Below are 14,527 nucleotides of genomic sequence, written 5' to 3'. Positions count from 1 at the left end.
AAAGGGCTTTGCAGTAAAGGACAACTTATTGTATTTCCAAGAACGATTATACCTACCCAGCACAGATTTACAGAAAAAAGTAATCTCTTGTTATCACGACTCTTTAATGGAAGGTCATCCCGGTATAGCCAAGACCTCAGAAAAGATCAAGCGCTACTTCTGGTGGCCGTCTTGGAAAAAAGATATCAGAGACTTTATAATGTCCTGTGGAGTATGCGCCCAAAACAAGAGTCAAAAGGAAAGACCAGCAGGCCTCTTACGCCCTATTGACATCCCACCTCGCCCTTGGCATACGCTTTCTATGGACTTCATCACCGATCTACCTCCATGCTCCGGATACAATACGATTCTAGTAATCGTGGACTTATTCTCCAAGATGGCGCATTTCATTCCGCTCAAAGGCTTGCCAACAGCAGCAACTCTGGCCCGAGAATTTCTCGAAAACATCGTCCGACTGCACGGTTTTCCTTCGGTTCTAATTTCGGATCGAGGTAGTCAATTTATTTCTCATTTTTGGCGAAGTTGCTGTCGGTCGGCTCAAATTGATGTGAGACTATCGACCAGTCACCACCCTCAGACCGACGGACAAACCGAGAGGACCAATCAAACTCTGGAACAGTATTTACGCTGCATGCTGCAACAAACTGAAAAAACTTGGAAAGATATCCTTTGGATAGCCGAGTATGCCTACAATAACTCTGTCCATTCGGGAACTGGGAAAACCCCGTTTTTTCTTTTGTACGGCAGTCACCCTCGAACCTCGGAGTTGGATCCCCTCCAAGATCTTGAAACACCAGCAGTAGACTACCTGCATTCTACAATCACCCAAGCCTTTAAGGAAGCTGTTTCTCACCTTCAAAGGGCTAAAGAACAATACAAGAAAGGAGCAGATCAACATCGGAAGGAAGCCCCTCACTATCAAGTAGGGGATCAAGTCTGGTTATCCACCAAATATCTATCTCTAAAAGGGCCACGCAGATTCAACCCAAGATACCTTGGTCCCTATTCCATCACTACCATAGTAAACCCAGTAGCGGTCAAGTTGGACTTGCCCCCGCACATGAAGATACATCCGGTCTTCCACGTCTCTCTATTAAAACCCGTGCAACTTCAAACCCGACTAACCAAATCTCCAAAACCTATCCTAGTGGATGGAGAACTCGAGTTTGAAGTCAAAAGCATTCTGGACTCCAAGATCTCAAATCTAAACTATTCTACCTAATTGACTGGAAAGGCTACGGCCCCCAAGAGAGATCCTGGGAACCTGCTGAATATGTCCACGCTCCTCGCCTAATCAAAAGATTTCACCGAACATTTCCTGACAAGCCAAAACCCCCGGAGAAGCCCGGTTTGGGAGGGGCCTTGAGGGGGGGTACTGTCATGATCTCTGCTTCCAAAGGGTCAGGGTTTTCCCAACTCCCTTGGAAGCAGATCCATAACCCAGGTTCCGAGTGCCAACCAGTCCCAATTGGGACCTTTTGGACCCAGTCCTGGCGCCAGTGGCACCAGGCTCATAAATATGCCCAGTCCCAGCGCTGGAAGCGCCGGGCTCATAATGCTTGGGTGGACTTACCTTCAGCAGACCATGCTGCTTACTTGCCTGCCAGTTGAGCCTCTGATCCTCTTCTGTTTGGAACTACTTTTCCTGTTGGGTGGGGCTGGAGCCACTCCCTAGATTCAGAACACTGGAACTCTTCTGGAAGGCAGGAACTCTTTTCTTACCAGGAACTCTTTTCTTACTTAGGCGTGGCTGTGGAAGGAGGCACCTAAGCACTACAGGAGGCTATTTAAACCACACCCGGTGGATGAATCTTGCTTTGCGTTATTCTGCAACCTCTGCAGCAGAACGCTCATCGTGTCTTCTGCATCCGGTCCTGGGCCTAAGGAAAAAGGCTTACCATCCTGAATCCAGTCTTCAGCAACACCTATAAAGACCAGAAAGAACAGGTTAGCATTCCGGCATCTGAAAGGCAAAGGCTTACCATCCTGAATCCAGTCTTCAGCAACACCTATAAAGACAAGAAAGAACAGGTTAGCATTCCGGCATCTGAAAGGCAAAGGCTTACCTACTCTTCGTGCGCTCCGGAGGTCTTCACACTGCATTCCGGCATCTGAAAGACAAAACAAGGTGCGTTTAAAGACATTGGGGAACTTTAATACTCACGTGCCATTACTCCTTTCCACATCTAATCCAGTGGGTATTCCGGCACCCTGCAGCCGCTCCGAACTCGTACCTGCAAAATAAAAAGACAGTTAGAGCGCATAGTGAAGCAGGCAACAAGCGCTTACTTACGTGCTTCCATGCGCTTCTATTCATCACACGGGCTCCATCTTCAACTCACTTCAGCCCGTCATCCGCCATCGCCGGAACCCTGCAAAACAAGAGACATCATTACTAAAGACTTTAAAGACATTTGAATGACTCGAAACTTACCGTTCGTGCAGTAAACGACGGACAGCAGTCCTCTGAAGTCAAGAGGCCTGCGCTACCTATCCAGTGGAGAAACTGGTTACAGCACCCTGCCCCGAGGCAGATGGAGAGCTCGGCATTCACTTACCTAGGGTGAGAGCGTTAACCTTTGGGGGTCTACAGGAGAGGAGAAGAGGAAAGAGATAGGGACACCCCAACAACCCCAGTTCATTAACCCCATATTTTCTATCTGCAGACATCTTACTCTACACGTCAAGCATACAGTGCACAGAGGTCCAGCCCAAAGAGCCAACCGGGTGCTACACATCACCTTTGAAGATACGGTAGTCGCCCAGTCAAGACCGGCGCCTCTGCGAGAATCAGGTGAGCGTTACATTAATTCCCTTTCTCCATTTGCAGAAGAATATTCCTACGGGCCAAGCAAACGAAGCTAGGTGGGCCAGTCCAGTCCGTCATCTCGACACTACACGTCACTTTGGTAGAGACCGCAGCTGTCCAATTCAGAATGACGCCCCTGTTGGAGCCAGGTGAGCGTAACAGAATGCAAAGCCTACTCACAAAATCCCACCTGGGCATTATGGATACCTCAGAAACTGACCAATTGGTCCAATTACTAGGGGAACTGAGGGCTGAAGTGCATTCCGCCCGTCAAGAAACCAATGCTCTTAGGAGAGAACTGATTTTGTCAAAGGAGCGAACTGATGACCTTGCTAGGCAACTACTGCAAAGCCAGGCTGGACAAGCACCCCTACCAGGACCCAGGGGAAATCCAGCTCCTGTGTCATCGAGTAACCCTGTGCAAATAAACCTACCAGGAACTATTCCATTAGCGCCGCCCGAACGCTTTGCCGGGGACCCCAAAAGGTTCGCCGTATTTATGAACCAATGCCGCTTGCACTTTTTATGCAGACCTGGAGCCTTCCCAAACGATCAAGCCAAGATAGCCTTTGTATTGTCATATCTCAGCGGCAGTGCAGCTGATTGGTCAATTCCACTAGTTACTCAGGATGACCTAATTCTTCAGGATTTTCAGGGCTTTCAAATGAGCATGGAAAGACTATTTGCCCGGCACTCCCAAGGACAGGCCTTGGAAAACGAACTTTTGTCCCTACGACAGGGTAACCAGAACCTTCTATCCTACATCGCGACCTTTAATAGGTTGATAGTGGAAACTGGATGGCCCGAGGTAAAACGAATCACGTTATTTCATCGAGGGCTTCGAGGAGAACTCAAGGATGTCTTGGCTCAAGTTGTGAACCCACCTCAAGACTGCGCTGAATATATAGACTTAGTGGTCCAGTTAGATCACAGACTTCAGAACAGAAAGGCTGATCGAGCCAAGTTTGAGAATCGGGTGTTGGTCAAAACTCACGCTAACCCCAAAGGAGCAGATGCTTCAGAACCCATGCAAATTGGAGGGGTTAAAGGACCCTTAACCCAGAAGGAAAGAGATAGGAGATGGCAAATGCAATTGTGTGTATATTGTGGAACTTCTGGGCATTTTCTGTGGGATTGCCCTGTAAAACCACCCAAGAAGGTGGTAGGAGCTGCTGATAAAAGCCATAGGGAGTCAGACTCGGGGAAACGAACACGCCCGACAAGCGTAGAGGTCTGCTTGCCGAGCTTGAAGAAGGATACTCAGACTTCGCATTTCATCATACCAATGGTCCTCATAGATCCAAGGCAGCCATTGCGTATGCACGCAGTAAGGGCATACATTGATAGCGGGGCCATAGGAAACTATGTGGACTACGAATTGGCTTCCAGAATGAATCTACCTCTCTGCTGAAAAACCACCTCAGATGTCATCACCACAGTCGATGGAACTGAAATTGCCTCCGGGCCTGTAACTCATTCCACCGAAGAGATGAAACTATTGGGTCAGGATGGGCATCGAGAGACTATTGTGTTTGATCTAATCAAAGCCCCACAGTTCCAAATAATACTGGGGATACCTTGGTTGGAAACACATAATCCTTGTATTGATTGGCGAGAGAAGAGAATAATCTTCCCGGATTGTGCACAAACCTGTCACCCAAAGAAAAACCTGAACGCAGGCCTGGCCACAGTAACCACATCAGTCGTGCAACTACCTCCAGAATATCAAGAATTCCAGGATGTCTTCCAAAAAGAACAGGCAAACACCTTACCACCTCACAGATCGTACGATTGTCAAATCGATCTCATACCCGGTGCACAACCCCCTTGTAGCAGGATTTACGCCCTTACGGAACCTGAGAACCTTCACCTACGGCAATACCTAGACCAGTACCTTGCTAATGGCTTCATTCGCCCATCCAAGTCCCCTGCATCTTCAGCTTTGTTCTTCGTGCCCAAAAAGTAAGGTGACCTCAGAACATGCATAGACTACCGCGCATTGAACCAGATCACTGTTAAGAACCGATACCCGTTGCCTCTGATCCCCGAACTACTAGACCAAGTAAAGGACGCTTACATATACACTAAATTGGATCTCCGGGGGGCATACCATCTGGTACGTGTGAAAGAGGGCGACGAATGGAAGACTGCTTTTCGCACTAAGTACGGGTTATTCGAATACCAGGTGATGCCCTTCGGGTTGTGCAATGCACCAGCAGCCTTCCAATACTTTATGAACGATGTCCTTCGTGAACTCATTGACATTTGTGTTGTCGTATATATCGATGATATTCTGGTGTACTCCTATTCAGAATTTGACCATGTGAAGCACGTCCGAGCAGTCCTTGAGAAATTGCGCCAGCACAAACTATATGCAAAACTGGAAAAATGCGTTTTTCATGCCACGGAAGTTGAATTCCTTGGGTTTATCCTGAGTCCAAAAGGAGTCCGAATGGACTCACGAAAGGTAGACGCAATTCTTAAGTGGCCATCATCGAGTTCAGTTAAAGGAGTACAAAGCATGCTTGGCTTTGCCAATTTCTACCGCAGATTCATCCCGGATTTCTCACATGTTGTTCATCCTATCACAGCACTCTTGCGAAAAAACAAACGCTTTATGTGGACTGAAGAAGCTGAAAATGCCTTCCAAGAGTTGAAAGCGAAATTCATGTCTGCACCTGTACTAAAGCACCCACGCCCTGAACTTCCATACATAGTGGAAACTGATGCATCCAGTTTAGCCATGGGAGCTGTCCTGTCCCAAAAGGACCCTGAAACTGGCCAGCTTCATCCAGTAGCATTTTGGTCCAGAAAGTTCTCGGCACCCGAGTTAAACTATGCTGTTACCGACAAGGAGTTATTAGCCATTTAATCCGCCTTCAAGGCTTGGCGGCACTATCTTCTCGGTGCCAGGCATACCATTACTGTGATCACCGGAACCTGCAGTATTTAAACACAGCCAAGGCCCAATCGTCACACCAGCTCCGATGGGCATTATTCTTTGCCGAGTTCGTTTTCGTGATAACCTACCGATCAGGTTGCAAGAACGGTAAAGCAGACGCCTTATCCCGAATAGGGATGGGAGAGGCAGAAGTGAACCCAGAACAGTACCTATAATTTCCGAACAAAGGATTCTTGGCATAACTACTCTACAGACACTAGAGGACATTCAGGTGAAAATCAAGCAACTCTTTGATCCCACAACCCTGCAGGACTGGGTAAAGAAAGGCCCGGACTACTCTGTCACTAATAACCTGCCTTATTACCAAGGGCGGCTATTTCTGCCACACAAAGAACTACAAGAGCTAGTCATTTCCCATCATCATGACACCCTAATGGAGGGGCACCCAGGTATCGCAAAGACTGAAGCTAAAATTAAGAAACAATTCTGGTGGCCCACCTGGCGAAAGGATATTCAATAATTTGTAATGTCTTGTGGCATTTGCGCTCAAAACAAAAGTCAGAAGAAAAAACCAGCTGGACTCTTACAACCTTTAGACATTCTGCCTACACCATGGCACACCTTATCGTTAGACTTTATTACGGATCTACCTCCATGCAATGGATTTAACACCGTTCTAGTTATTGTGGATCATTTTTCCAAGATGGCCCACTTTATTCCGTTAAAGGGATTACCTTCAGCTTCAATCCTGGCTAAGGAGTTCCTCGAAAACATTGTTCGCATACATGGATTTCCGTCCATATTGGTCTCTGACCGGGGCACTCAATTAATTTCACATTTTTGGAGGAAATGTTGTCAATTGGCGCAAATCGATGTGAGGTTATCGACCAGTCACCACCCCCAAACCGATGGTCAAATGGAAAGGACCAACCAGACTCTTGAACAATACCTGCGTTGTATGTTACATCAGACTGAGAGTAATTGGAAAGAAATTCTTTGAATCGCTGAATATGCATACAATAATTCAGTACATTCTGGAACTGGACAAAGCCCCTTTTATACCTTATATGGGCACCATCCTCGAAACTCGGTCCTTGACTCACCCCAACACTTAGAAATGCCCGCAGTAGACCATCTGCACGCTACGATTACACAAGCTTTAAAGGAAGCAACTGCACATTTAAAACTAGCGAAAGAAAAATACAAGAAAAATGCTGATCGGCATAGAAGCAATACTCCACAATATCAGATAGGGGACCAACTATGGTTGGCCACAAAACACATACCTCTAAAGAGAACACGGACCTTTAACCCCAGATATTTGGGACCTTACTCTATTAAGGCCATTATCAACCCAGTGGCTGTCAAGTTGGACTTACCTGCTAATATGCAAATTCACCCCGTTTTTCATGTGTCACTTTTGAAACCAGTGTACCAGGGACAAGACTAACCAAGCCACCAGACCCCATCCTTATAGACGGGGAACCCGAATTTGAGGTCAATAACATCCTGGACTTTAAGTTGGTGAAGTCAAAGCTTTTTTATTTAATCGACTGGAAAAGTTACGAACCACAGGAAAGGTCATGGGAACCTAGTGACCACGTTCATGAACCCCGATTGGTGAAAAAATTCCACCGAACTTTCCCAGACAAACCAAAACCACGGGGAAGAACGACTTTAGGAGGGTCCTTGGAGGGGAGCTGTCATGATGCCTACCCCCGGGGATCCAGATCAAGTCCAGCAGCCCCGGAAGCAGGCATCAAGTTATTCCAAGCAAGCCCAACAACCCCTGCTAGGGGCCATTTGGGTGCAGGCTCATATGGAGAGTCAGTCCTGGTGCCATAGGCGCCAGGCTCATAGAATAAACCTTACCTGATGCAGACCATGCTGCAAACTTACCTGATGCAGACCATGCTGCAAGAGCTCCAAGCCAAAAGAGGCTTGAAAGGGACTACTTTATCTTGGGACTATTTTCTACTCGGTTGGGGTCGGTGAGGAATATTTACCTGGGACTACTTTGGAGGCTTTTTAAACCACGCCCGAAGAGCAGCACACGCTTCGCGTTATTCTGCATCCAGCAGCGTAACGCTCACCGTGCCTGCAGTCAGCATCCAGTCTTGTGACACGCCCGCCTCGAGTCTGGCGCTCCTAGAAAAAAGGGAGAAAGAAGGAGAAAAGGTTAGAACAAGAGCAATACCTTTGATCCTTACCTGAATTCCCGATCCACCGCGCCTTCGAGCTGGAAGAAAGAAGTTATTTTATGCGCGTCGCCTCGCCTGCTGCAGCGCTGCGCTGAACTCACCGGCCTTCGCAACATCCTCATTATCCACCGCATCCTTCTGCATGTTCCCGCCGCACCCCGGCACCTAAGGGGAACACAAGAACAGCAAGGTGAGCCAAGGGAATAAACAGAGGCAATATTAGTTACCCCCCATAGACTTACCTGATTTTACCACCTGGGGTACTATTCCTCTTCACGGGTCGGCGCAGCCTCCACCGCATCCTTGCCGTACTCCGGCCCCTAAGGGGAACAAAAGGACAGCAGGGTGAAACAAAGGGACAAACAAGGGGAAACCTCTTCGCCACAAAAGACTTACCTAATTTTACCGCCGGAGGCTTTATTCCCAGAGACTTCATACTTTCTCTCAGCGCCTGAATAAGGGAGAAAGCAACAGGTTACATACTGACACTATTTTATCGAACTGTGTTGGATAATACAAACCCTTACCTGAATATTACCGGTTGCCACGAGGAACTCTTCGCTAGGGTCAAGCTGCAACCTGCAAGGAATCGGACAAGAGTGAAAGTCAGACATTGGAATTCTTACGAACTACATACTTACGGCGTCTTGCCGGAAATCTCATGTTCTGGAACTCACCAATTCCTTCGGACCAGTGAAGCAACTGGTTATCTACGCGCCCCTGCGCTCAATGCAGGATGGAGAGCTCATCTTTCCAAACCATCAGGTAAGACTATAAGAGGAGACATCAAAGGTGATCAGTGGGGAGAACAGCAGGGGTGGGGGGTTTACGCTCAACTCCACGGGTGGTTAATTCCCTTTCTCCATTTGCAGAAGAATATTCCTACGGGCTAAGCAAACGAAGCTAGGTGGGCCAGTCCAGTCCGTCATCTCGGCACTACGCGTCACTTTGGTGGAGACCGCAGCTGTCCAGTTCAGATCGACGTAAGAATCCACATCAAAGGAGAGGTCAACAAGATGCTTGATCTCGGGGTAATAGAACCCTCTACTAGTCCATGGTCTAGCCCAGTTGTGTTAGTACCAAAGGCAGGATCCAAGGAGTTGAGATTCTGTGTGGACTTTAGAGCTCTAAATGCAGGCACTAAGACTGATGCCCATCCTTTGCCAAGGACAGATGAGCTGGTGGATAGACTTGGTTCAGCCAAGTTCCTCAGCACATTTGATTTCACGTGAGGCTATTGGCAAATAGCCCTGACTGACCATGCCAAGGAGAAAACTGCATTCTCCACCCCAGTTGGCTTATACCAGTTTAAGGTTATGCCTATTGGATTAAAGAATGCACCTGCTACATTCCAAAGGATGGTTAATCAGGTTCTTAATGGGATGGAGGACTTCTGCATGGCATACTTGGATGACATTGCAGTGTTCAGCCCTACATGGAAAGAACATGTTGACCACCTAGGATATGTTTTGCAGGTTCTTGAACAGGCCCAGCTGACCATAAAGGCAAGTAAATGCCAAATTGGTCAGAGTAAAGTGGTCTACCTTGGGCATGAGGTAGGAGGTGGTGAAATAAGGCCTTTGCTCAGCAAGATTGAAGCTGTGCAAAATTGGACAACCCCTTCTACTCAAACCCAGGTGAGAGCCTTCCTAGGCCTCACCTGGTATTACAGGAATTTCATTGAGAACTATGGGTCCATAGCTTCTGCACTGAATGTAAAAAGCCTGAAGAAAGCCCTTTGTCAAGCTCCAGTTCTCATAGCTCCTAACTACCACCAACCCTTCATTGTACAAACAGATGCTTCCAATATAGGTATAGGTGCAGTACTCAGTCAACTGGATGAGAAAGGTAGGGAGCACCCCATTTGCTTCATCAGTAAAAAACTGAAGGAACCTGAAACAAGGTGGGCAACTATTGAGAGAGAATGTTTTCCCATTGTGTGGTCTTTGAAGAAGTTTAGACCATACTTGTATGGATCTACTTTCGTCATTTAAACAGACCACCCACCCTTGAGATGGTTGATGTAAATGTAAGGGGAAAACCCAAAACTGCTAAAATGGTCAATCTTCCTCCAAGGGTTTGATTTTACCATTGAGCACAGGTCAGGATGTCACCACCAAAATGCTGATGGTCTCTCTAGGATGTTTATAACCGACTAGAGGTAAGAGACTCATCACAGGAGTGGATTAGATCCTGCTGTCCCTTAGTCTGGGGGGGGGGGCAGTGTTAGGGAGAATTCTCATTCTATGGCTGATTTCCCTTACCTATAGAGTCCCCCAGCAGCTTTGCTGGATTTGAAGGTTTTGTTTTTTTCTCCTGCTAAGAGTGAGACACTTTTTCCCATAGCATTTTTGCTATGTGTGTTCTATGCTATTTTTGTGTTTAATGTCTATGGGGTTTTTCTCACCTCCATATGGGCCATCTTTTTTACATGTGTTACACAGCACCCTCCGTGCAGTGACACAGGGGTGTTGTAGCGCCCCCCCCAACATAGACTCCATACCCTGGGACTGACTACGGTCTCCCAGGGCATGTAAAGTCCTCATGTTTATGAACTAAACCAGTACAACCCATCTTGCTATGGATGTACTGGGGAGGGTTAATAGTTTTTCCCTTATGTTCATTTTTGAGAGGGTACCGTACAGTCCCTCTCTGAAAAGTTTCTGGCTGATGGCAGTGGTTACTACTGTAAATATTCTACCGCGAATATTTTCCTATGGGATTTTCCCATTGTTTGAGGCTACCACATTTTCTGACAGCCTCTAACATACCGCCGGTGTACTTTAATATTAACTTTACTCCGGTAGGTTTTATTTGCCAGAACTTTAATATAACTTCTTTCTCGTATCTTTCTCTAAACTCCTAACCCAGATTGGGGATCCTTTGTTCGTCCTTTTGTCGGGCTTCTGCCAAGAAGCCCTCCTCTCGGCGCCACTGAGTCTGGGGTGGGTCCATTGTGTGGGAGGGGGAATAGAACCCCTGGACAGGGTTGCCTCGGCAACCCATGTTGCACTCTATCCTGATAGGCTGGAGGGTCTCTCGCCAAGGTGACCACTCCACTGTGTGAGTGACAGCTAGGCTGTATGAATGGGGATCTTTTTGGATAAAAGCAGGGTGGAGAAGCCCTGGAAGTGAAAAGGGCTGGCACTGTTTGGCTGCACACTGCTTGTGCAGTCTTGGACTTGAGTGAAACTATTTGCATTTTTGGAACTTTCCCTGCACTGAAGCCGCGGGAGGAGCGAGGAGGAGTGGCTCCTTTAATTCTCATGAGAATCCCCTGATCAGCTGTCTGCACACGTACTCTGCATGCTCCTATAAAGGAGCCAGCCCACGGCCCTTGCGGCGAGAAGCCCTGGAAGTGAAAAGGGCTGGCACTGTTTGGCTGTTCGCCGTGGACGGCTGCCGGGTGACTGAAATCCAAGGCAGATTCGTGTAACAGCTTGGGCGCCTGCACCAGCCCAGAGAGGATCTTACACGAAAGGTGAGCTGAGCAGCTAGGGCCCTGATATGGGGAATAAGTGAAGAAAAGTGAAATATTCCTTGTTATCGACAAAAGTTCTTGCAAACCTGACCTTGGGAGACTGCAGGAGTTTGACTCCTTTGATCCCATAGGATCCCACAATCTGGAGATAGTAGGTGGTCCTGACTACCCATCGACCTGCTCTGTACACTCACACACACATCGCACCCCGCGGCTTCCCCGGTCCTTGACCCTGCCTAAAAACCCTAGGCGCGGGATGTCTGTTTCACAGGGCAGACAGCGTCATGAACAAACACTACGCTGCAAGCCATCGCCTCTCGATGGACCTGACGGCGACGCTCTAATACATCCACAGACTAGACAACAACTGCGGCGATGGAAATCTCTAGTATCGGCAAACAAAAACAAGTGTATCCATTCGATCAATTTGACTACTGATCCAGTGGGGGGGACAAATACTGTTATCAAGGACACGGCTGGTGACTCATTACAAGGCCAAACGGAGGAAAGAAACGAAACTAATGCCCAGTACACCAATGTGAAGGAGGTGGGCTCCACCTCACGTATCAGCCACATGGACTTCGGTCATTCACATTTGGCAAGCTTCTCTCGGTCGGTGAGCTGCCCCGTAGCCCTATGCTTAGACTCCCAATATCTGGAAGAAGCCTGGGATGGAGTTCCCTCTTGCTGCTGCCGAGCTCTGATATCGGTGGCCTAGAGCCGAACCTCTCCGGCCCTTCATGCAGACCCTCCCTAGCATCAGGAAGTGGTGCAACTGCGTGTGACGAGTTGCAAAACACGACGCACCCGGCCCCACAGAGTGAGACCCCTAGGAGTTGCTCGCCCAAATCCAGAGAGACCTCCTCGATGACTGCACTAAAACGATCAATGGTGGGTGGAGAGATGGTCACTAGCACAAGCAAACCAGAACTTCATGAAGAGGAACTACGTGATTTGACTCAAAACGCGGAGAAGACTGACATTGCCTCATCGATGAACCCGAGAAGCAACGACAGTGATCACAATGACAATCCGCCTCTGTGTAAGAGTCCCACCAGCGAGGCTACACAAAACGACGACGAAGTTTTTACTCAAGCACACCATTCTGAATAAAGAACCCATGCAGCACAGAATCTACCTCTAATGGACCAAATAGAAGAAATTCCTTAGATGTAGTTAACAAAATACTAAATGACATCTCTCTAATAAACAAAGTACGCAGCAATATCTTCAAAGACAATGCAGCTGTTGCGAGTCACAAAATATGTTCTAAAATGGCAATCGAAAACATTGCAGACGTAATGAAGAAGACTCTATGTGCATCGCCCTTATCTAAATGGAAAAATGCTTACGGAAAACGAAGGCGCATTGAACACAGTGTTTCACCCACTTTGCCGTGCTCACAGAGGAAAGGTCGGAAAACAAAGGATGCACCTATAAGGTGATCAATTACTTCATCTATAATTGAAAGGGGTGATTCCAAAACAAGAAAGACTAATACCTCATCGTCCTCGTCCTCTGATTCATCCGGCACGGAACAAACCTTCACCCACCTAAGGCGCTCCAAAACTCGACAATATCGAAGAACACAATGTAAGACTCAGGAGAATAGCTCGGAGCTGGTGGGTTGTATAATGAGAGAGATTCAACCGCTGGTCATGTCATCGCTTGTCATCTCAATTACACCATTCTTAAAATTATATGAGCAAGTGGACGGGAATCTTAAAGACCTAACCACCCTGGTTGCGCTGATAAACTAAAAACTTGTAGGCATAGACATGTAATTTACATTAACCAACCAGCTGCAACGGGAATCTAATAAGAGAATCGAGGCCACCCTTAACTCAATGACAGACCAAAGGAAAAAAAATGGACTGGAGAAGAAGATGTGAGCCGATATCACTAGAGAATCTCTAAACCTCCTCAAAGTCAAGAAATCTGCTACTGAACCAATAAGAATGGAGACCAATTCAAAATCGATAGAACAGGAGCCGAGCTCTTCAACTACCACAAAAAGTGCTCATTGCTTCGCTGCCAGGAATCTTGCTCCAATTGTAGGGGTCTGTCCGACCAATCAAGCATTCTGAATCCTAAGCGGAAGCGTCAACGTGAGCGATATCTAGACATCTCAAATAGACCTAACAATAGACGCCGTGAATCCACAAGATCCAGCCTTAGAGAAAAATAGACTCACCCCACTTCAATTAGGAGTAAACCAGGAAGCCCTGAAGGTGAATGAAGCTTCGGCAACTCATGCACAAAACAATCCTCCAAGAATAATTGAACAAGAGACAACGGGAAGAGGTCTCACTCCTGGTCAAATAAACAAACCAAGCTTTGACAGCATCTTGGAAAAAACGAGATCAGCAGCTAACCCTGCCTCCCTTGACCTACAAATTCCAACCACCTCAACTGACCTTGGCAGAGGTGAAGTCAAACAAGTCATCGAATCAGTTAATCTTGATATAGAAAATGAGAGGCACAATGACATCTTTCCGATCTTCAAGGGGAGTACAAGCCTATCGACCGAAAAACCTAAACACCTGATCACTAAACCGACGCAAGCAAAAAAACCAAAAAACCAGAGTACTAAAAAAACCTGACGATGCAATAACTCCAGAAAGTTCTTGCGCAACATAAAAACAGTACATGTTACGGTTAATCAGAACTTAAGTGAAGAAAAATCAAATCTGGGAAAGATGACTGAAAAAAAGCGTATGGCGAATGAACTTCAGGAGTCCAAAGCTGCGGAAGTAAATGAGGGCGACGACCAAACAAAGGAACTGTTGGAATTGTCTGTCTACGAAGAAATGAAAGTGCCGGGAGACGAGATCATTGATCCATCCGCACCGACACCCATAAGCTCAAATATTTCAGTTTGAGAGACGGTTAAAGTATCCACGGAAGCAAGCACCTTGCCTCTGATGTCAGCGCCCCTTGAAAAATCCACTCAACGAACATGCTTGTTGATTCCGAAACTCACACAGGAGAAAGAAGAGCCAACCTTTGTTGTTAGCCCGCCCTTTCTCAAAATGAAAGAAAGACGGGAAAGGCTAACTATGAAAATCAATGAATTAGAAAAAACAGAGAGAAGAGATCTCAAATTTATATCTCAACATACACCGATCACCAAC

This window comes from Ambystoma mexicanum, chromosome 1q (genome assembly GCF_040938575.1).
Source record: "Ambystoma mexicanum isolate Mex_15411 chromosome 1q, UKY_AmexF1_1, whole genome shotgun sequence".
Taxonomy (NCBI): domain Eukaryota; kingdom Metazoa; phylum Chordata; class Amphibia; order Caudata; family Ambystomatidae; genus Ambystoma; species Ambystoma mexicanum.
The sequence above is the reverse complement of the archived record's forward strand: the minus strand, read 5'-3'. Positions refer to the sequence as shown.